Below are 23,196 nucleotides of genomic sequence, written 5' to 3'. Positions count from 1 at the left end.
GGCAGCCGGGGACTTTTTTTTTTTTTTTTTTTCCCTCACTCTGAGCCAAGAGAGAGTGCTAAAAAGGATGATTTAAAAGCCACAAACACAGGGAGCGAGATGGCAGATAGAGCACAATAAAAGTCCTGGTTAAATCGCCCATCAGAGTGTCTGTATTAGGCTGTGTTTGTAGCCCCCACGTGTCCAGAGTGATGGAAAGCCTAGATCGTGGCCCGGGAAGTCACACAACAATGCCGCCTGATGTTTTGTTCCCACTTTTCAAAGACGCTCCCTTTCTTCCCCTGCTGGTGATAAGGCCCAGGAAATGGTTAGTGACATGCTCGTGGGAATCTCTGGTAAAGAATACGTACAGTGTCAACAGTGGAGCCAGCGGCCCGGGGGCCGGGCGGGTGGGTGGGGAGCTGCAGGCGGCCTGCGTGGGCTGGGGCAGAGAGATAGCATTGAGGAGGGCCTCGCTGAGCCGTGCGCCCCCCAGTCGGGAGACGGGCCCCTTTATCCAGCCAGAATGGGTGGAAGGCCAGACAATGTAGCTCTATATTTGGTCTGACAACAAAAGGGCCCTAGAAAGATGTGATAGTGCTGGGGTGGCGGTGAGGGAAGGAGGTGCAGGCTGCAGCACAATGAACTGTGAGGAGGTATTGAGCTGGCCCTTTATGCCTATAGCATGGCAAGAATGGCTGTCCTCATCCTGGCTAATGGCTTTTGTCTGGGCCACGGGAATGTCTGCTAGAGTGAGGTCCCTCAGGGCTGAGGCAGTGGCAGAGAGCTCCCAGTGTCCTCATGCCTAGGGGCCACCTGCAGTCACAGGCCAGGAGAGTCACTTGTCTCTATCCCTGAGCCCAGGTTCTGGCAGACCTGCAGAGCCCCAGATCAAGAAGTCAGGACAGGAGGGCTGAACGGGACCTGTTCTGGGAGTGCTCAGGGAGGTGGCTCAGCTTGGAAACTCCCAGGACTGGGGAGTAGTGGGTTGGTGGAGCTTGGGGTGGGATGGAGGGGATGTTCTTGTTTATTTTCTTTGTGAGAAATTCCAGGCCTGGAGGACGGAGGGGGGGGCAAGTAATGAGCACAAAAACTCCTCAGGTCCTTGGTGAGAAAGCTGGCAAGAGTCGGTGACTGTGGTGGGATGTGGGCAGGATTTCTACTGCCCTGAATCTCTTGGGAGGAGGAGGCAAAACATATCCAATGACCCAGGAAATGCTGAGGGTGGGTGGGCAGAGGGGTGAGGGGAGCTGTCTGGCAGACATCCAGTCACAATCCTGATGCACGAAGGACTTGAGCCTAGAAGAGAAAACTGAGTGACTATTTTCTTTTTTTTAATATATTATTTCTTATTAGTGATTTATTAATGATTGACGAAATTGTGGCATAAGAGAGGTACAATTCCATATAATTCCCACCACCAGAGTTCCATATCCTATCCCCTCCATTGGAAGCTTCCCTATTCTTTATCCCTCTGGGAGTATGGACCAAAGATCTTTGTGGGGAGCAGAAGGTGGGAGTTCTGGCTTTTGTAATGGCTTCTCCACTGGACAGGGCCATAGACAGGCGGATCCATACCCTAGCCTGTTTCTATCTCCCCCTAGTGGGGCAGGGCTCTGGGGAGGGGAGGTTCCAGGACACACTGGTGATGTTGTCTAGGGAAGTCAGGCATTTCTGTCTGCCCTGGTCTAGCTTTCTAGTCCTGTTCTCAATTTTTAGCCCACCTGCATGTTAGCTATTGGGCTCAGGCCCCTAGGAATACAACTAAAATAGACTTCCTAGCTTCTTCCAACATTAAAACCCCAAATTTCACCTGCTACATTCTTACCGTTGGGTTCCTGATTATTAAATAATTTGTTTTGCTTTGTATCTTTTTTGATAGTAATTTTATTTTAAATTTCTTTACTGGGAAATTACTGTTTTACATTCAACAGTAGATACACTAGTTTGTCCATACATACCATTCCCAGTTTTCCATATGTTCTGCTTTATATCCTAGTGCTTTTCATCTACCAAGTTGCAGATGCTACACTGCTGGCGACCTGAGTGACTATTTTCAACTTCTATTCAGATTTTTTTTTTAATTTGAAAAATTTAAGAATTTTCAACCTCATCTGGCTGTCACTACTGATTCCAGGAAAGGAACAACAGGGATTAAGAGGCAATAAAAGCTAGAGTTGGGTGAGGATGAGGAAGGGTGAGAAGTAGTCTCTGTGTGTGACCAGGTAGCCTCGAGAGGTGTGGGTGCACCACCCCCACCTGTAGCAGTTAGGAATGCTCAGATCAGTGCCTTCTCCACTGGAGTAGAGATCTCACCTCATGAGCCCAGTTTGTGAAACAGAATCACTTCTGTGTATCAGCAGAGCCTGATGCCCCCTGAGGGACTAAACAGTTCCCCTCCATAACTTAGATCCCTGAACCATGAGACCTTACAGAGGTGTTTTATAGTAATTCCTTCCCTTGTTCAGTTTTGTTTATTTGTTTGTTTATTTTTTGTCTCCAGGGTTACTGCTGAGGCTCGGTGAATACACTGCTCCTAGAAACCGTTTTCCCATATTGTTGCCCTTGTTACCCTTGTTGTTGTCATTGTCATTGTTGTCGTTGCTGTATAGGACAAAGAGAAATGGAAAGAGGAGGGGAGACTGAGAGGGGGAGAGAAAGAGACACCAGCAGACCTACCACTTGTGAAGCCACACCCCCCCCCCTTGAAGGTGGGGAGCCAGGGGCTCGAACTGGGATCCTTAAGCCAATTCTTGCGCTTTGGGCCATGTGTGCTTAGCCCGCTGTACCACCACCTGACCGCCCCCCCCCCCCGACCCCCACTTGTTCAGTTTTTGTCATTGCTTGATATCAGTCTGTTCATCCATCCAGCCACCCAGCCAGTCATAGTCAGGGTTTGGGGTTATAACTTAGAGTAGAACATTTATCTGCAGGTATCAAGCATTTGTCTTTCTTTTAACTAGTTACCCAATGCTATGTCAGGTGCTGGATAAAGGATATTGAACTCCTAAAGTCTCAATGTTTTCATTAATATTATTATTACTGGATAGAGACAGAGAGAAATTGAGAGGGGAGGGGAGGGGAGATAGAGGAGAGAAACAGAGAGACACCTGTAGCCCTGCTTCACCACTCATGAAGCTTTACCCCCTGCAGGTTGGGACCAGGGCCTTGAACCTGGGTCCTTGAACACTGTAGCATGTGCACTTAAATAGGTGCACCACTGCTGGCCCCTCTGAAGCCTAAATACAGTTGTCACACCAAAAGGTTGTGATGGTCCTTGAGGAAAGGATTCCTCCCCGCCCAAGCCCCCCAACCCTAGCACTGCAAAGTTCTGATTTATGGTGGTGGTTCTGGGGATTGAACCTAGCACTCCAGAGCTTCAGGCATGGGAGTTATTTGCATCACTATTATGATATCTCCCTAGACATGGACTCTTTTTCTCTTTAACTTACTCCCCACTGGTGCTGGGGACTTCTTTATTTTATTTTTATCAATTGATCTAGTTTATATAGAGACAGAGAAAGAGAGAGAGAGGGGAGAATCACTGTGGTAGGGACTGGGCTCAAACTTGGTTTGCACCCATGACAACACAGCCTACTCTCCGAGTGAGTTATTTCATAAGCCCAGAAGGATTCTTTTCCTGAGTATCTTACACATTGCTTGGCACATAGGAGATGCTTAATGAATGATATTCAACATTCATAGTGAACTTCAACTCTCAGCCTCAAGTAGAACATGCCTACCAGGAAGATGATACTATTTCTAAATGGTGCCTGATTTATTTTTCCTAATTTGAGCTTACATTAGCCATACACAGTCAGTAACATATTGAGAACTATGCATTATGTGACAATCACTGGAAATCACAGTGGGAAGAAGGGTCCTGTTAGATGAAGAAATTCCTTCTCAGCTGGTCCTCAGAGCAAAGAATGTCTCACTGGGCTTACATCTCTGCCATGGAGCCCCTGGTCCAGGACACACTGGCACACAGTTTGGGGTGAAGTCCATGGTCTAGTTTGAGTTTATCATGGACTCAGCTGAGGGTTAGGCTAGAGGACCCAGAGCCTGAGGACTAGCAAGGCAATCAGTAAGGCAACAGAAAGACATTTCAGACGTGGAACTGGCTGAACATTGTGAATTCCCTCCTGCTGACTGGAGAGTAGGCCCCAGCCTAGGGTGAGCCCGGGTCTACCAGGGACAGACCCATGGAGCCCAGATATTGTCAAGATATTCAACTTCTCATCGGCCCGCACCTGGCTGCTTGTCGAGGTGGACTGTGGCCGCTAATGAGGGATGGGGGGTCAGCCGGACAGCAGAGTGTGGCATTTGCCACACTTCCTATACTTACAGCCTCACAGACAAACATGCTGGGTCTAGTCCATGTGTGTCCACAGGCACACGTTCACAAACACTAACCCGTGTGCCCTCAAATGATTTGGGAATATACACATAGCGCAGTGTGTAGACATCTGTGGAAGCATGGCACCTGCCCCCTTTACTGGGTAGGAGTTTGGGGCATGATACACATGCCAAGTAATACGTACACAAGCACCTGTGCGCGCGCGCGCGCACACACACACACACACACACACACACACACACATCCTTCCATTTCAAAGCATACGCTGACACATTAAAAATTAAGGCCAACTAATGTCTGAGCTATGAAAGCTGTACTAGACTCACTCCAGCCCATAAAATTCATCCCACATCAGGGTCTGTATCCTCTTTAATGCTCAGATACCCCTCCTGGGACCAAGAACTGAAACAGGTTTTTCTCCACTTGGTGAGAGTTTCTGTGTCTTCTCTACAGGTCTCTGAGGGAAATGAAAAAAAGTTGGGAATTGTTCTCAATTCCTTTAGGAGAAGGAAAGTGCTGAGTGGCACAGAGGAATCCTGACTGTTCTCTCGGATCAGAATGACATTGTGAGACAAGTTAGTTTGAAGGCTTGGGAATTAGGAGATTGCACGTTGCAATTTTCCTTTTTTTTTTTGTTTCCTGGCTGGAGTATTGATATGGATTCAGAATGATGAGTTTCTTCTAAATTGACCTCAGAGAGCTGTGTTGAGGATTCTGTAGGTGGCTAGGCGCTGGCACACCTAGTTAAGTGCACACACTACAGTGTGCAATGACCCGGGTTCAAGATCCTGGTCCCTACCTGAAGGGGGAAAGCTTCACAAGTGGTGAAGCAGGTCTGCAGGTGTCTCTTTGTCTCTCTCTATCTCCCTCTCTCCTCTCAATTTCTCTTTGTCTCTATCCAATAATAGTTTTTTTAAATTAATTAATTAATTTTTGTTTTTGCCTCCAAGGTTATCACTTGGGCTTGGTGCCTGCATTACAAATCCACTGCTCCTAGATTCCATTTTTCCCCCATTTTTGTTGCCTTTGTTGTGGTTGTTATTGTTATTGTTGTTATAGCTGTTGTTATTGTTATTGGATAGGACAAAGAGAAATTGAGAGAGGAGGGGAAGATGGGGGTGGGGGGAGAGGAAGGCAGACACACCTGCAGACCCGATTCACTGCCTGTGAAAGTGACCCACTGCAGGTAGGGAACTGGGGGGCTTGAACCCGGATCCTTATGCTGGTCCTTGTGCTTTGTGCCAGGTGTGCTTAACCCACTGCGTTACCACCCAGCCCCCATAGATTTTTTTTTTTAAAGAGAATTCTATAGCTGTCAATGGTCTCAGAAAGGAAAGGTACCATTTTCCATTAGTAATGGCATACTGATTCTTCTATTTTAAGCTGTCTGTACATATATGATAAGGCTGTCTCTACTCGGAAACTAGAGTTCTGGCTGTTTCATATCATTTCTTGGGAGTTCTGCCAACTCTGGCTCTGATTCAGACAGATAAGAAGAAGGGGAGTATAACGACCAGGCCTCTTCTGACTCTACTAGTATCCACTAGAAAAGACAAGAACAACAATCAAACAAATCTGGTTTTGGAGATTTCCGGGAAGTGTGGCCATGGAGTAACAGGGAACAGAACCAATCTCTCCCCAAACAATAAATTTTTACAACTATCGAACTTAACAAAACTCACCGACTCCAGCTGAGACAGCTGCAGAAGCATCACAGCCTCAGCCACCAAGTTGCAGATGCTACCATGATGCCATCCTGACATCCCCGGGCAGACGACATCACCAATGTGTCCTGGAACCCCGCCTCCCCAGAGCCCTGCCCTACTAGAGAAAGACAGAAACAGGCTGGAGGTATGGATCAACCTGCCAACACCCATGTCCAGTGGAGAAGTAATTACAGAAGCCAGAGCTCCCACCTTCTGTGTTCTCCCCCCCCCCCCATACTCCCTGTAAGAAAGAAGTGACAGGGGGAAGATGACCAGAGGTTTCTGAGCTTCAACTCCACCAAGACCCCCCGGAGAGAGAATAGGACAAGGGGAGGGCATTTGGATGTAGTAGTAGGTGTATGTGTCACCTGGAAAAGAAGGGAAGATGGGGCCATAAAATATGGGCAAATACGTACAAATATAGACAGGTAGTGGTAGAAAGAATAGTTGACCCATCTGCATCCTTACGAGAACTGCTGTAGCTTCCAATGGAGGGAACGGAGAGCCAGAACTCTGGCAGTGAGAACAGTTCAGAGTTGTGCCCCTGATAACTTGTCATTTTGTAAATTAATATTACATCACTAATAACATTTTTAAGATACATGGTTTACACAGACTAAGGTTTTAATGTCTATGCGCTGATAGACCAAAACTCCTCTACTGAGCCAAATGACTTCTCAAGAGTGACTGGGCTAGGTCGATGTGTCAGTCATCAAGCTAGGTACTTAACATGACTCATGTTACTTAGCATGCAACAGACACTGGCCAGGCAGGTGATATCTGCTTTTTCTTTTTCTTTTGTTTCAAGTAAGAAAGATGAGAAGGGAATCAGGGTTAGATAGCAAAGAAAATGGTCCCGCAACTGGAACCCAAGTCTGTCCAACTTAACCATAATAAGTTGCCTGGTGGGCATTAAGTACCGCTGAGTGTTCACAGGAGCCACCCAAATTGATCATTCTCCACTGAAGAGCAGACACAAATTCTCCACCAAAAGCAAGCAAGCGAACAAAGATACTGACCTATAAATCTCACAGTATGTAGACCACATGTCAGCATGAAACTATAATGACAGAAATAAGAGGAGACCTAAATTCACGGAAAGGCATACTCCTGCACGGGAGGCAAGACTCAGCATAGCGAAGATGTCCATCATCACAAAATCTAAAAGATTTTATGCAAAAATCCACCAAAATTCCCATAGGTTATTAAAAAAAAAGCATAAAATATGCTAAACCTCAGGGGCTGGGTGGTGGTGTAGTGGGTTGAGTGCAAATGGCTCGGGGAGTAAGGGCTGGCGTAAGGATCCCAGTTCCAGGCCCGGTTCCCCACCTGCAGGCGGCGGAGGGGGACACTTTGCAGTCGGTGAGGCTGGTCTGCAGGTGTCTGTCTTTCTCTTCCCCCTCTCTGTCTTCCCCTCCTCTCTTAATTTCTCTGTCCTGCCCAACAACAATCACAGCAATAGCAACAATAATAATAACAACAACAATGATAAACAACAAGGGCAACAAAAGGGGGAAAAAATGGCCTCCAGGAGCAGTGGATTCATAGTGCAGGCACCAAGCCCCAGTGATAACCCCGGAGGCAAAAAACAGCTAAACTTCTGCGTGAGCTATAATTTACAGAACAATTTTTTTAAAAAGGAAAATCATCCTACCTGATTTTGAGACTTATTATAAAGTCATTACAGTCAAGAAATCCACAGGGTTGAAGGAATTGAAGATTGACCTGATCTAATTGTGAGTTTGGAGCCAGAGCTACAGTGGAAAAAGTCCTCTCAACAAACTTCACCCAAAAATTCAATGCCTATGTACAAGAAAAGTCAATTCCTTCACACTTGATGTGAAAACGAACTAAAATTAGATCATATAATCTAAATGTAAAAAATTCTTAGTAAATAATGTTAGAATGAAATGTAGAAACAATTCTGCCTGACCTTTGTTTTAATGTTCAGTTATATGAACCTAAATGTCCTGCCATTTTTATTTATTTTATAATATTTATTTCTTTATTAAATAGGGACAGAGGGAAGTTGAGAGGGAAAGGGGAGATAGAGAGAGAGGGAGACGGAGAGGGAAAGGGTGAGGTAGAGGGAGTTGGGCGGTAGCGCAGCGGGTTAAGCGCAGGTGGCGCAAAGCGCAAGGACCGGCTTAAGGATCCCGGTTCGAGCCCCCAGCTCCCCACCTGCAGGGGAGTCTCTTCACAGGCGGTGTAGCAGGTCTGCAGGTGTCTGTCTTTCTCCCCCCCTTTCTGTCTTCTCCTCCTCTCTCCATTTCTCTCTGTCCTATCCAACAACGACAACATCATTAAGTACAACAATAAAACAATAAGGGCAACAAAAGGGAAAATAAATAAATATTAAAAAATTTTAAAAAAAGGGTGAGGTAGAGAGAGAGGGAGAGGGAGAGGGAGAGGGAGAGGGAGAGGGAGAGGGAGAGGGAGAGGGAGAGGGAGAGGGAGAGGGAGAGGGAGAGGGAGAGAGAGGGAGAGGCTCTCAAAGTTATGCTTTCCTGCTCATGAAGCTTCCTCCATGCAGGTAGGAACCAGGAGCTTAAAACCAGATGTTTGAACATTCTAACATTTAAGCTCTACCAGGTGAACCATCAGCTAGCCCCCCCAAATATTCTTTTTGTAAAACAAACATTGATAAATCAAATTTCATGAAAGTAAGAATTTTTTGTCTGTGAAATACAATGCTAACCAAAAGAAAGGATAAAATATAGATTGTGAAAAATTATTGTCAAGTCCCATATCTGACAAAGGAATTGAATATGGGTTATGTGAAAGTCACCAGAACTCTGAAGATGACAAAACAAAATAAAGAAACAAGACACAGTAAATCAATTGTAGAAAAGAAGATGAAAACAACAGTACATCATTACTGCATTGGGATGCATTGGATCGACCTTCTCGTGGTGCATCCCGTGAGTACCCATTCACTGGGGAAACTGACGATCCTTCCTAGCCGACTGAATCCACATGGATCCCAATCACTTTCAAAGCCAGCAACAAGCAGCTCCTGACAGCTTTCAACCTGACGCTGTTGACTGGCTACGGAAGAAGGGCAAACGCTAGAAGAAGAACTGCACACTCACTAGGATGAATTACATTCAGAGGACTGACGATACCACATATTGCTGAGATAGGGACCACTTGGGGCTCTTGTCCTTTGCTGGAGGGAGTATGAGAATGGTTCTTGTTGCGAGAAGAGTTGTGTGGTCTCTGAGAGTTAACCCTACACATGTCACATGAGCCACCCATCCCTAGGTATATACAGTTGTCAAAACCCATCAAACTGAATCTGTGAGTGGTGCAAGTTATTATGTGTAAATACTATCCCAACAAATACTCCTTTTCAGGCAGACAAGTTGCTGATACTGTATAGATCTTGATAGCTGAAGAAGTCTGCTTTAAAACTAATGTGGATTAAACTTTGGGCTATGCTTACTTTTGAAAGTTCCCTGGATAATGGAAGTTCATATATAATTAAAGTTCATAAATAAAGTTCTTAAAAAAAATATATATATATATATATATATATATATATATATATGGGGTAATTAGAGAAAGAGACCTGAGGAGGCTGGGTGCTTCACAGAACATAAATGCTACAATGTGCAAGGACTCAGGTTCAAGCCCCCAGTCCCCACCTGCAGGGAGAAAATTTCACAAGTGGTAAAACAGTGCTGCAAGTATCTCTGTCTCCTCTCTTTCTCTGTCTCTATTAAATAGTAATTTAATAAATAAATAAAATATATTTTTTAATTTTTTTCTTTTTTAATTTATTTATTTTTCCTTTTGTTGCCCTTTTCATTGTTGTTGTAGCTATTATTGTTGTAGTTATTGATGTCGTCATTGTTAGATAGGACAGAGAGAAATAGAGAGAGGAGGGGAAGACAGAGAGGGGGAGAGAAAGACAGACACCTGCAGACCTGCTTTACTGTTTGTGATGCAACTCCCCTGCAGGTGGGGAGCCGGGGGGCTCGAACCAGGATTCTTAAGCCGGTCCTTGCACTTTGCACCATGTGCACTTAACCCGCTGCGCTACCATCCGACTCCCATAAATAAAATATTTTTAAAGAGAGAGACAGAGAAAAATCTAAACACTGCTCAAATTCGGCATATGTGTTGCCAGGGTCTTCTAAGTTCAGACTCTCTCTGCTGAGCTATCTTCCTGACTGCTAGAATTCATATGTTGTGAAAATGGAAGCTAATTGATCGATCCCCAGGCAGTGTTGCTCATGGGTAAGATTGAGCCCTGGGAAATCTAACTTTCTGAGCTAAGCATGTGCCTTGGTCGGTATGTCAAGTTCTTATGCCAGGATGCAGAAGTACCGGAGGATGAAGGAACAGGTCGCTTTTGAAAGTGAGCCAACAGCATGTGTGTGTGTGTGTGTGTGTGTGCACAGACAGCCTCTACACTGAAGCTTGCCAGCGTCTCTCTCTCTCTAACCAGATTCAGAATTCTGATGAATCCTGCTTCTGTATTTCCCAACTCTAGAAGCAAAGGAAAAGGGTAGGGTGGGATTTCACTGCAACTGAGGTTGTCCAGAAGATCGATAGATCATGTAAGGTCCAAGGTTTTGAGATAAGACAGTCCTGGATTTGAATTCTTGTTCCACCAATAGTTAGTTTTATGAATCTGCATAAGTTGCTTAACCTTTCCTTCTTTCCTTCCTCCTTCCTTTATTTTTCTCTTTCTTTCTGTTTTCTTTTTTTTTAACAATATTTATTTATTTATTCCCTTTTGTTGCCCTTATTGTTTTATTGCTGTTGTTATTGATGTCATTGTTGTTGGATAGGACAAAGAGAAACCTTGAGGGGGGAGGGGAAGACAGAGAGGGGGAGAGAAAGACAGACACCTGCAGACCTGCTTCACTGTTTGTGAAGCGACACCCCTGCAGGTGGGGAGCCGAGGGCTTGAACCGGGATCCTTACACCTGTCTTTGCGCTTCGTGCCACGTGTGCTTAACCTGCTGTGCTACCACCCGACTCCCTCTCTCTCTTCTTTTCCACCAGGATTATTGCTGGGCCTCTGATGTCTGCACTACAAATCCACTCCTCCCAGTGGTCATTTATTTTCCTTTTTTCTTTTAATTTCTAATTTTACTTAATAGAACAGAAAGAAATTGAGAGGGGAGAGGAAGATAGGGAAAAGAAAGATAGACATCTGCAGACCTGCTTCACCATTCATGAAGTGTCCCCCCTGCAACTGGGGAGAGGGGGCTTGAACCTGGATCCTTGCACATGGTGTCATATATGCTTAACATGGGTGCCACCACCTGGCCCCCTATTACTTGCCTGGCTAGCGTTTCGGGTGTTTCTACCCGGGCACGTGCTCTCTGGGTTGGAGAGAACTTGACCGGATCCAACCGCTGCTGCTTACTCAGCGACTCAGGAGAGAGACCAGGAACTCGTGGCAGAGCGGGAACACAATGCCAGGCCTTTATTGGTCACAGACAGCGCCTTTATATACATCTTTAACAGGAAGTGGCAAGTGTTAAAAGGAAGTGGCTAGGAGAGGGGGTGGAGAAAAGAGCGCAAAGGTAGCAAGCTTCCATAGCAGTTGCTGTGAAGGTTCTAACCAGTGGGATTAATCAAAACCCTGCAGGCAGGGCGGGTCTCAGGCAAAACAATGATTATGTAAATAGACGACAGCGTCAGAGCAGGGGCTGCCGGACATTACTTTGCTGGATGAAATATTCTGAAAATAAGAAACCATTCTTTCCACTACTCTCCCATTCTCCATGGCTTTGGCTTATCTAGAGCCTTGGCTTGCAGACCTGCAGACTGGACAGGGATGTGGCCGCCTCAACTGCTCTCAGGTCCTACAGAATCCTTGCTGGCCAAGAGAACTCAAAGCTTCATGGGGAGGAATAGAGAAATGGGGCAAGGAGAGGCCACATCCCTGCCCAGAGTTGAACACCTGTGCAGAACCACCTCATATGATCACCCCACCCCCAGGTTCCATATCCCATCCCTTCCACTGGAAATTTCCTTATTCTTTATCCCTCTAGGAGTAAGGACCAAATCTTTTTATCTTACCAGCTCAGAAGTTGATTTCTGGCCTGCAATGGCATTGTCCTTTCTTTCTTTCTTTCTTTCTTTCTTTCTTTCTCGCTCTCTTTCTTTCTTTCTTTCTTCCTTTCTTCTTTAAATTATCTTTATTTATTTATTGGATAGAGACAGCCAGAAATTGTGAGGGAAGGGGCTGATAGAGAGAAAGAGAGACACCTGCAATTCTGCTTCACCGCTCATGAAGCTTTCCCCCTACAGGTGGGGACCAGGGGCTCAAACCTGGGCCCTTGTACATTGTAACATGTACACTCAACCAGGCGTGCCATCACCCGGCCCCATTCTTTCTTTTTCTTTTCCCTTTTTTGACTAGACTAGCAGCCTGTCTTTTATAGGTTATTTCTTGGGATAAGAGAAATACTGATAGTCATCCATCCCACCTTGTGCCAAGTCATGTTCCAGTTGTTCCATGGCTGGCCGTTGCACTCAGTCTGCCCACTAGATAGATGTTTCCCTCACTTTGCTGATGAGCAAGTCAAAGTCCAAGGACGCTGGTGAACTTGCTTAACGCTGGCTGCACAGCTCATTATAGGCAGTGAGAACATTTCAATCTAGGCCTGGCCCTGCAATTAAACCAGTCACTGCCCTAACACATTTTGGTGCTAGTTGGCTGGAGCATGATTCAAGGGTGGAATTCTTGCCTGAAGCTTGCAAAAATCATTAGCTGTCTTACATGATAACACACACACACACACACACACACACACACACACTAGCCAACTCATTGGCAAACCAGCTTCTTCTCCTTCCAATTCTTCCTTGCCCCTTCCTTCCTAGCTGGTGGTCCCATCCATCCGGAAACAATATGTCACTTCTCCCCACTCCCCACCACCAGGGTCATTGCTGGCACTTGATACCTGCAAGAAGAATCCATTACTCCCATCAGCCATTTTTTTCCCTTTAAATGTTATAGGACAGAGATAAATTTAGAGAGAAGGGGGAGACAGAGGAGAGAGAAAGAGATACGTGCAGTACTGTTTCACCATTCCTGAAATGCCCCCCTCACTGTAGGTGTGGACTAGGGGCTTGAACCTGGGTCATTGTAGCCTGGTGCTATGTATGCTCAACTAGCCCCCTAGCCATGACCTTTCCCAGAAAGCCTCCCATGTTCTCTCCAGCGCAGTGACTTCTCTGAAGTCTAAACTCTCAAAAAGCATCTCATTCTCCTCATTTATAACATACACTTTTACATTCTTAATCAGCTTTTGGTCTTTCAGTGTTTTAATGCAATGCCTTGTTTTCAATGCACTGAGACAGTACACGACAGAGGTGGTGTACACGTGTGGTGTATATTGCATCCCTATGAACATAGTATGTGGTCAGTCAGCACGTCACCTTCTCTGAGGGAAAATTCCCAATAAGCCTCTCTAAAACTGTCGCTCCCGTTCCTCCTTTCTTTTTTTTTCCTGCCTCACTTTCCCTCTACACACTCTTTGTGAATTCCTTGTCAATTTTTTCTCCCTATAAAATAAGTTCCCTGTAGACAGACAGTTTCTTTGCTGTTTAAATCTAGGACTAAAAACAGAGTCTTGCTCATCCTTTCTCTTTCTTTCTTTCTCTCTTTCTTTCTTTCTTTCTTTCTTTCTTTCTTTCTTTCTTTCTTTCTTCCCTGAGTGGCTGACTCAGTACATGATTGATAGTCCTTTAAGCAGTGGCGTTAGGACCACAAATGTCATAACTGTGGATACTGGTCATGATGTGCGTTGATAAGTAACTCATCAGAAATAACAAGACCATAAACCCAGAACACATGCTTGCTCATTACTTTTGCCCTCTCTGCCTCCCTCTGTACCCTAGAAAAAATGAATTTGATAATAGACTCATTATCTACATCCTCTGGCTTGTTGATTTCTGACTGAGTTCAACTGATGGGAAGTTTCATCAGTAGATCAGGAAGTGAAAGGAAAGAGAAGTGAGGTCCAGACCCCCCCTATCTTTCTCATAGACATGTTTCTCGGAAGGTCTCACCCTTATAGGAGGTTGCTCCCTCCCTGCTTCTCTCCTCAGATCTGATAGTAACCTCCTCCTAGGAGTGACATCCTTCAGTTGTTGACCTCAGGGGCCACCGTGCTCACTGTTTACTTGCCTTAACCTTGTTTAGTCCTTTGCAATCCATCCCTTCATTAAAGTCTTTCAACCATCCTTCTCAGCCAGGATAGACCCTTCCAATCATACCTTTAAAAGACCCCTAGGCTTGCCTCAAGAATAGGAAACTGAGGAGATAGAGTCAAAGAGAAAAGAAATCATGGTGTAGAAGTGATTCTTTCTGGAAGTCTCACTGATACAGGGACAGGCAAGCCCCACGTGAATGGGAAACCCCTAAGACATCCCTTGAAATAAGTCTGGCTACCCAAAGAAAATGACATCCTCCATCTTTTGGACCTTCCTCACTCCTATATTAGATGTGGGTAAAATGATGTCAGAATCTATAAAATGAAAAAAAAAAATCAAAACACTGACTTTGCACATAGGTTTGCATGATCGCTAATTCTATATAGCAATTATTTCCAGTTGCCATTCTCTCTTCTCAATTTGGGGCCCCACAGCAGCACCTGACCCCTTTGGGAGCAGAAGTAGCCATGGGATTAGTTCTGTTTAACACACCATAAGCAGAAGTGATAGTGTGTGACACTTAACTACCAGCTTGATGTCCTCCAGAACCTTCTTGTCCTCATCCACAAAGACTGTGTTCCACAGCTTGGCTACCTGCTTGCCGTGATTCCTTCATTAAGGCAGTGTGGATCCAAACCTCCTCTGATCAACAATGGATGTGTCCAAGAGAGATAAATATTCCATGTCAACCTACACTACAGAGATATGGTGAGAGTTGGCCATCATATCCTAAACCAGCTTGTCCTGACTAAAGAGGTATTGGACTGAGATCATTCTCTGAGTCAGAAACATAGAATATACTCACTGGATATCAGCTGTGCCGTTTGCATGACCGTGTGAATAGGGGAGGTGGATATGGTGGTATATTTCCTTTGTTAAACAAAACAGCTTGAGTAACTTTTCTTAGCTTCTGAGAAGTGCCAGTGGACCATGGTTCTAAGCAAACGAGACAGTTTAAAGGGGAGAGTTGCCTAACCTGAACAATTCTCACAGACATGTCTGACATCAGTGTCATGTGCAGAGTTACTCAACGTGCCCCAGTGTTTGAACATTATAGACTAACGTGGTAGCCCACCGGAGATGGCTCTTTGGCTCTGGGTGAGAGGCAGAGGAGACTCTGTGTTGACTCACCCTTTAGTACAGTCTGAGCGATTGTCAGTCTGCAGGGACTACAGAAGACCTCCAATTAATTATTACTGGAGAAGATGAAATCATAAACAAAATTCCTTGTAATAAATTTTTAAAATGAGACTGCATGTTTTATTTACAGTGCTGGCCCATTTTGGGCTTTAAATCTATGAATAAAAACAAACATTTTTTTTTATCAAACAGATGAGGAAAAAAGAGTACTCAATAGTCTTTCTTTTTCTCTTTGCCAAGGATATGTGCTCTAAGCCACAGAAAGGAATGAGGCCGAGGCCATGTTGGCTAGAGAAATAAATGAACTTATTTGACTGTTTACAGAGACTTAAATATAATGAACTTTCCATACTGAGGGGTAGAAAGAAGGAGGAAAAAAAAAAAGAGTAAACAAAAGGGTCTTGTTGAGATTCAGATGTTTCTGCTTTTTTAAAAAATTTTTTAAAAATATATATTTATTTAATCCCATTTTGTTGCCTTTGTTTTATTGTTGTTGTTATTGATGTCATTGTTGTTGGGTAGGACAGAGAGAAACGGAGAGAGGAGGGGAAGACAGAGATGGAGAGAGAAAGACACCTGCAGACCTGCTTCACCGCCTGTGAAGCGACTCTCCTGCAGATGGGGAGCCAGGGGCTTGAACTGGGATCCTTAAGCTGGTCCTTGCGCTTTGCACCATATGCATTTAACCCACTGCGCTATTGCCCAACTCCCATGTTTCTGCTTCTTAACTTAATGTGAGGGTGGGGAAAATAGCATAATGGTTGTGCAAACAGACTCTCATGCCTGAGGCTCCAAGGTCCCAGGTTCAGTCCCATTCATGACCATAAACCAGATCTGAGAAGTGCTCTGGAAATTAAAAAAAAAAAAAAAAAAAGGAAAGAAAGAAAGAAAATGAGAAAGAAAGAAATGAAAAGAAAGGAAAAATAAAGTTAATTTAATATGACACCTGCATAGCAGATAGGACATATGAAAAATATAAACTTATGTAACTACAGCAGCTGGGACTCTCAGGACGGATACTCTGTGAAGAAGATATAGCTATGGATATCCATCCCATCTATAGGGAAAGAGCCCACAGCTCTAGGAAAATTATTAAGTTAAACTCACATATTTGTTTGCAGAGAGCTGATGGCCTAGACAGAGGGATAAGCACATTTATATAAATTAATAGACCCATGGTAGCATGGAAAACTGCTTATTAAGAGTCGTCAGAGTGAGGCCAGGCAGTGGCATACTTGGTTATGTGCACATATCACAGTGCACAAGGACCCGGGTTCAAGCCTCTGGTTGAAACTGGCTGAACTTGCAGGGGGAAATCTTCATGAGTGGTCTGCAGGTGTCTCTCTGTCTCTTTTCCTTTCTATCTCCCCCCATGCCCTCTCAATTTCTCTCTGTCTCTTAATATAAAAGAGTTTCCAGAGTAGCAAGAGGAAGCAAAGGGGTGAGTGTGATGGCAGCCAGAGAGGTTAGAGGGATGCAGAGCAAGCATCTAAAAGTGTTACAACGTGGAATTTGATCTGTGTTTCAAGGGAGAGAAAGTAGATTTTCAGGGAGGAAGTTGGGAAGAATCCCACAGGTGGACTAGAAAACAACTATCCAGAGGGAAAAGATTGGTATATTCTGGAATAGTGAGTGGCCAGGTGTGGGTTCCAAGGCATTGAGTGTGAGAGGAAGAGATGAGAGCAGAAAGAGGGCTGGGTCAGATGCTAGAGATGGTGCTGTAATTGATGCCAAGGAGGCTGGATGTTCTGCTGCAAATGAGGATAAACATGTTTAAGTACTGGAGGAACTGAAACAGACTTGCACATGCAGTACCCACAGGAAGGAAGCGGACATGAAAAAGGAAAGGAGGAGACAATCGAAACATTTAAGGGGAAAAATTAGCCCGTGATGGCTTGGGGTGTGCACAAGGACTCCAAAGATGACTCCAGATTCCACACTAGATGCTTGGATGGATGGATGGATGGATGGATGGATGGATGGATGGATGGATGGATGGATGGACGGATGGATGGATACCTTCATTGTCTCAAGAAAGGGCAGCCTGAGAGAAGCTGGCATAGCTAATCATGAATCAACTGTGTCTGAAAATTCAGAGCATTGGCAGAAGATGCCAAGTGGTGAGGAGACCTCAGACGTAGAAGAGAAAGACTGAATGAATTCATTGAGTGTATGATTGCTGAGTGTCATAAGGCATAAGGCAGTCACTGCTCAGTACTTGTCATTCTGAGAGGAGAAGTGCTCGAATGTCCTGTAAATCTGCAGGGGAATGGACAATCTAAAGAGGAGAGGGCAAGTAAGGCTTCTGCCCGCCATGCCACAGAGGCCCAAGCATGTCCCGGGTATGGGTGGGGGTGGAGGTTACAAGTTATGCTACTTTGGAGATAAACAAGACAATTAGTACAAAGTCTGGAGTGCCAGGCTGAGTGGTTTAGACTATTCTTTGTGTAATGGTATCCACTAAAGAAATTTAAGCAAAGAAATGGCAAGATGAATGTGGAGTTTGCAAGTCAGGGAGTGGCAGAAATGGATGTAATCTCTCAAAGAAAACAAAAAAGGAAATCTTGAATATTTGTTACAGAGGCAGGCAGAGTACCCTGCCCAGGCTGGCTCTTGTAGCAATTATTATCATTATCAAAACTAAACTCACTTTTTATGGAACACTTACTCAGTGCCAGGTGCTATTTTCATTACTTTATGAATGTTATTTTGAGCACTTAAATCCTTTTAATCCTTCTAATGACATTATGAGGTAAATTAAGTAGATTATGATGTGGCCAGGACCTGAAGTTGGGATTTGAACCCAGGTTACACTCGCTGAGCTAATGGGTCTACCACTCAACCATGCAGGTCCCCTCCAGTAATAACTCACATTAGTGCCTTACTTGTACTCTCCAGTTTGGTCCCTATCACCACATTACAAAAGAGGATGGAATGGAGACACAGAGGGGGCAAAAACAACTTAATTCACTTGTCCCAGTTGGGGCAGCTAATCTATGGTCAAGCTGAATCCAAGAATTCTGACTTGGCAGGCTGTACAAACAATGGCTGTGCCCTGGTGACTCTGTAAATGCTTGAGAAATACTAGCTCAATAAATAAATGGGTGATGGAAAGAGTGATGTCTCTAAGAATTGGCTTTTGCATTCCCAAGGCTGGAACATTACCAGGTCTAGCACCCAGACTGCTAATTTCCACCAAGGCTGATGTTCAGGGAGGTAGCATGGCTATTTCCTACCCCAACTGGCCTGCTTGTATAACCTGGCCCTTGAGGGTAAGGTGGGCATCAAAGGTTGCTGCAGAGTTAGGCTGGGCCAGGTTGCAATCCTCTTATTGGCCAGATCTCATCCTTAAAGGCACCTGAGCTTAGCTCTGCTCCATTCTGACTCCAAGCAGATCAAAGGGTCCCTGCAGAAGTTGGGTTTCTGGACAGCCCCAGTTCTGATCAGCAGTTGTCACTTTGGCAGTGACAGCAGCGGGTCCAGTATGACAGAACTGCCACAGCCAAGGCTCCTGAGGCAGACATCAGAGCACCGCTCCAAGTCCCCTTTGGGAATTGACCCCTGGAGGGAAGAGAGGGAAAAGGTGGAGAGTTCCCTCAGGAAAATGTCTCTCAGGCAGGCTCACTAGGGGAAAGTTGCTGCAGGTGAGAAACCTGGCCTTGACATTCATATTCCTGCCATGGAAGGAGACCTGATTATCTCATGTTGCTGAGAATTATTGGCATGTCCACTCTTGTTACTCTGAACCACACAGAGACCTACCTTCATGCACACACCGGAATCACCCACCTGCACGGACACAAGCATTGCAAACAGATCCTCACTTGTACAAATTCCGATCCAAACTGAAACAAACAAAAATGCACAAGCACACATGCTCCCTCAGACTCTTCATACTGGCCTGCATACACTTGCACACACACACACACACACACACACACGTAAGTATATAAACACACAGCGTTACTATGTGTGGACATATACTCTTTTTAGTATATTTGCTTTTCAGGGACTGGGTCTGATACTTTCCTCTCAGAAGGGTGAAAATCATTTTAATTTTTAATGTTTTTTGCCTCCACGGTTGTTGCTGGGCTTCCGTGTCTGCACTTGCGGGACTCCACTGCTCTTGGAGGCCACTTCTCCCATTTTGGTTGCCCTTGTTGTTCTTGTTCTTATTATTGCTGTCTTTGCTGTCGTCCTTGTTGGACAGGACAAAGAGAAGTTGAGAGAGGAGGGGAAGACAGAGAAGGGGAGAGAAAGACAGACACCCGCAGACCTGCTTCACCAGCTGTGAAGTGAGTCCTCTACTGGTGGGGGAGCCAGGGGCTGGAACGGGGATCTTCACACAGGTCCTTGCCCTTCGTGCCAAGTGTGCCTAACCCGCTGCCCTATCACCTGGCCCCCTGAAAATCATTTTTATAAATAAGTCTTAAGTGTAGAGATGGCAAACGCTAGAAGAAGAAGAAGTGTAGAGATAGTCTTATACACAGCCTCTGAAACCTAATCATTCTACAAATCCTTTGTATAAAAAAGATTTTAAGCACACATGGAGCGAAGCGCAAGGACTGGCCTAAGGATCCGGGTTCAAGCCCCTAGTTCCCCACCTGCAGGGGAGTCGCTTCACAGGCGGTGAAGCAGGTCTGCAGGTGTCTCTCTTTTTCTTCCCCTCTCTGTTTTCCCTTCCGATCTCCATTTCTCTCTGTCCTATCCAAGAATGACTACAGCAACAAAACAACAAGGGCATCAAAAGGGAACAAATAAACAAATAAATTTTTAAAAAGATATTTTAAAAAAAAGACTTTATTTTATTTTCTTGGGGGGGGGGGTAATGTATTTGTCTATAATGTGGATGGCCTCCCGGTCCTGCATAACAGGTATCTGCTACATACTCTTGTCCCCACTCCCCATCATGAACCCCAAGCCCCCTCTCTCTTCAGACCCCCTATTCTGTTCCCTTCTCGGAGTTGCTTTCTTTGCTTCAGAACACCACCCCTAGTCCAGGTTTCATCTCGTGTTCTCTGTTTGTAACTCTGTCTCTCGAGTTCTGCCTACATAGTCAGTCATCCAGGATTCATCCCTCTTCCTGACCTATCCAACCCGACACGTTGCTTCCTGCTTCTTGCAAAGATGAAGCAGACACTGAGATTTCAGTTTCTTTTTCTGATGTCTAGGTCTTTGTTAGTTGGCCTTGGTTCAACAACATTGGCCATATCACTTTGTCCTTCCTGCCCTCCCCTTTCCTACATGTTTGCTCCTTTTGTGGCTGTTGTTTGAGTTCCCATTTCTATCCTACCACAGATGACCTCATTTGAAGTTAAATTTCCCTTATTTCTTTTTCTTGCAGGACTCCTTTCAATAGTTCTTGCAACACAGGCTTGTTGGTAGCTAGTTCCTTCAGTTTCTGTGTGTTTGGGAAGCGTTTGGTTTCTCCTTGATACTTGAAGGATAGTTTGGCAGGATAAAGTACTTATAGCTGACAATTCTTATCTCTTAATACTTGAAAAATGTCATTCCAGGGGCCGCTGGTGGTGCACCTGGTTAAGCACATGTATTGCAATGCACAAGGACCCAGGTTCGAGCCCCTCGTCCCCACCTGCAGGGGGGAAGCTTTGCAAGTGTTGAAGCAGTGTTGCAGGTGTCTATCTGTCTCTGTCCCTCTTTATCACCCCTTCCCTCTTGATTTCTGGCTGTCTTGATCCAATAAATAAATATAATAAAAAATAAAAACAAAACAAAACAACAAAAAATGTCATTCCATTCCATTCTTTTTTTTTTTTTCCTTTTTTTCCTCCTCCAGGGTTATTGCTGGGCTTGGTGCCTGCACCATGAATCCACCGCTCCTGGAGGCCTTTTTTTTTTTTTTCCCCTTTTGTTGCCCTTGTTGTAGCTTCGTTGTGGTTATTATTATTGCCCTTGTTGACGCAATTCGTTGTTGGATAGGACAGAGAGAAATGGAGAGAGGAGGGGAAGACAGAGAAGGGGAGAGAAAGATAGACACCTGCAGACCTGCTTCACCGCCTGTGAAGCGACTCCCCTGCAGGTGGAGAGCCGGGGGCTCGAACCGGGATCCTTACGCCGGTTCCTGCGCTTTGCGCCACATGCGCTTAACCCACTGCGCCACCGCCCGACCCCCTCCATTCCATTCTTGTTTCTCAGGTTTATGTTAAGAAATCTGAGGAAAGCCTGATGTCTCTGTATGTCAGCTTTTGTGTTTTTTTCCCCTTCATGCCCGCAACATTTCTTCCTTGTCTTTATTTTTGGAAAATGTTACTACAGTGTGTCTTGGCATTGGCTGTTTGGGATTTAATGGTTTGGTTTCTGTTCAGCTTCTTCTATATCTATATTTTGATTATTGCTCAGGTGTGGAAAGTTTTCTGCAATAATTTCTTAGACTATGATCTCTACTCCTCTCTCGTCTTCATCATCAAGCACCCCAACTATCACATATTTTCTTCTGGTGGACTCATTATTCCACAGAGAACTGCTTCAGTTTTCATAAACCTTTCTTCTCCAGCAACTCTGTACTCATAGTGTTATCATAGTGTTATCATCCATCCCTCTTGCTCTGTCCTGAAGCTAATTTATTCTGGTTATGAAACCTCTTAGATAAGCCATAATGGGGTCCCAAGTGTCCTTTAATTTGAGTATTTTCTTTCTGAGTTCTCTTCGTGTATTTTTTGTTTTAGCTCTTTGGTTAAGACATCTCTGGATTCATTAATCTGTGTTTGTATGTTATGGTTGGAGTCTTGAATTGCCTTCATAATGGGCCTTCTGAATTCAAACTCAAGACATTTCTTCTATGTCCTTGTCGTATTAGACCTTTGCATTCTTGCCCATGCTTCCATTGGATGTGGTTCATGCTGTGCAACCAGCAGGTGGCACTGTGGTTGTATTGTTTATATGTGGTGGCATGGTGTAGTTGGGAAGAACCTTCCCTGTTACTCAGGTCCAGTTTGGGTAAACCTGCAGTGGGTGATGGGCATTTCAATATGGTTCTGACTGTTCCCTACAGCTGGTGGGGGAGATATTTCCCATGGCTCAGGGAATAACTGTGTTTGCTTTTTTTAGACTGGTCACTCTATTCTGCCCCAGCTATTCCTGTGCTGCTGCGCACCGCACAGGGCCCTGCTGATTCTTCAATATGCTTTCCCCTGGCTGCTGGTACAGCGCTGGATTTGAGCAGCCTCTGTCCCATGATGCTCTCTCCTGCTCCTTTCCACAGGTTTCTTTGCATGCACCTGACCCTCATCTGTTTTGTCTGTTTTTTCACAAGTGCAGTCTTTTAGTCCTTGTTACTTCTTGGTCACATCCTCTGAACTTCTAAAAAAAAAAAAAAAAAAAAGGCCAATATTGCAATCCAGGAGGTGGTACAATGATAAAGTGTTGAACTGTCAAACATAAGGTCCAAAATTCACTTCCCAGCATTGCATTTCCCAGAGTGATGTTCTGGTTATCTCTCACTCATGAATCCTTTTTAAATGTTCAAAATTGTAGAAAAATAAAAAAGAGTTTATGTCAGCTCTTGCATCTGCAAAGGATTCTCTGACCAACCCAAAGTGCTTTCTAGAATGTTAAAATGTTAGAGTTCTGTTTATTGAGGAACATTTGGTTGTCAGAAATTTATAACAGTTGAAATATTAGTTGTGCCTCAGAAAATAGCTAAATGCTTTGAAAGAGATTTTTTTATTTTAAAGAAAATACATATAATGGCCCAACTTAAAATCAGAGGAGTTTATAATCTGGGGGAGATCAACTTGCTTATTTTAAATGACAATGAGTATTATAGAGTTCAGCTTAATGATTCAGCAAATCAGTAAATTGAGAGTA

The 23,196-nt window shown here is 44.6% G+C and overlaps 1 protein-coding gene across 1 annotated transcript in view; it reads left to right on the top strand.

The window, feature by feature from the left end:
- Nucleotides 1-21,555, top strand: part of INSC (INSC spindle orientation adaptor protein) — a 548,619-nt gene extending 527,064 nt beyond the window's left edge. Inside the window, exon 14 of the mRNA XM_060177117.1 lies at nucleotides 21,544-21,555. The gene's annotated coding sequence lies outside the window, so the exon portion shown is untranslated. The remainder of the gene's footprint in view (nucleotides 1-21,543) is intronic.
- The last annotated feature ends 1,641 nt before the right edge of the window (nucleotides 21,556-23,196 follow it).

Source organism: Erinaceus europaeus, chromosome 17, assembly GCF_950295315.1.
Source record: "Erinaceus europaeus chromosome 17, mEriEur2.1, whole genome shotgun sequence".
Taxonomy (NCBI): Eukaryota; Metazoa; Chordata; class Mammalia; order Eulipotyphla; family Erinaceidae; genus Erinaceus; species Erinaceus europaeus.
This window is presented reverse-complemented; position numbering and strand designations above follow the sequence as displayed.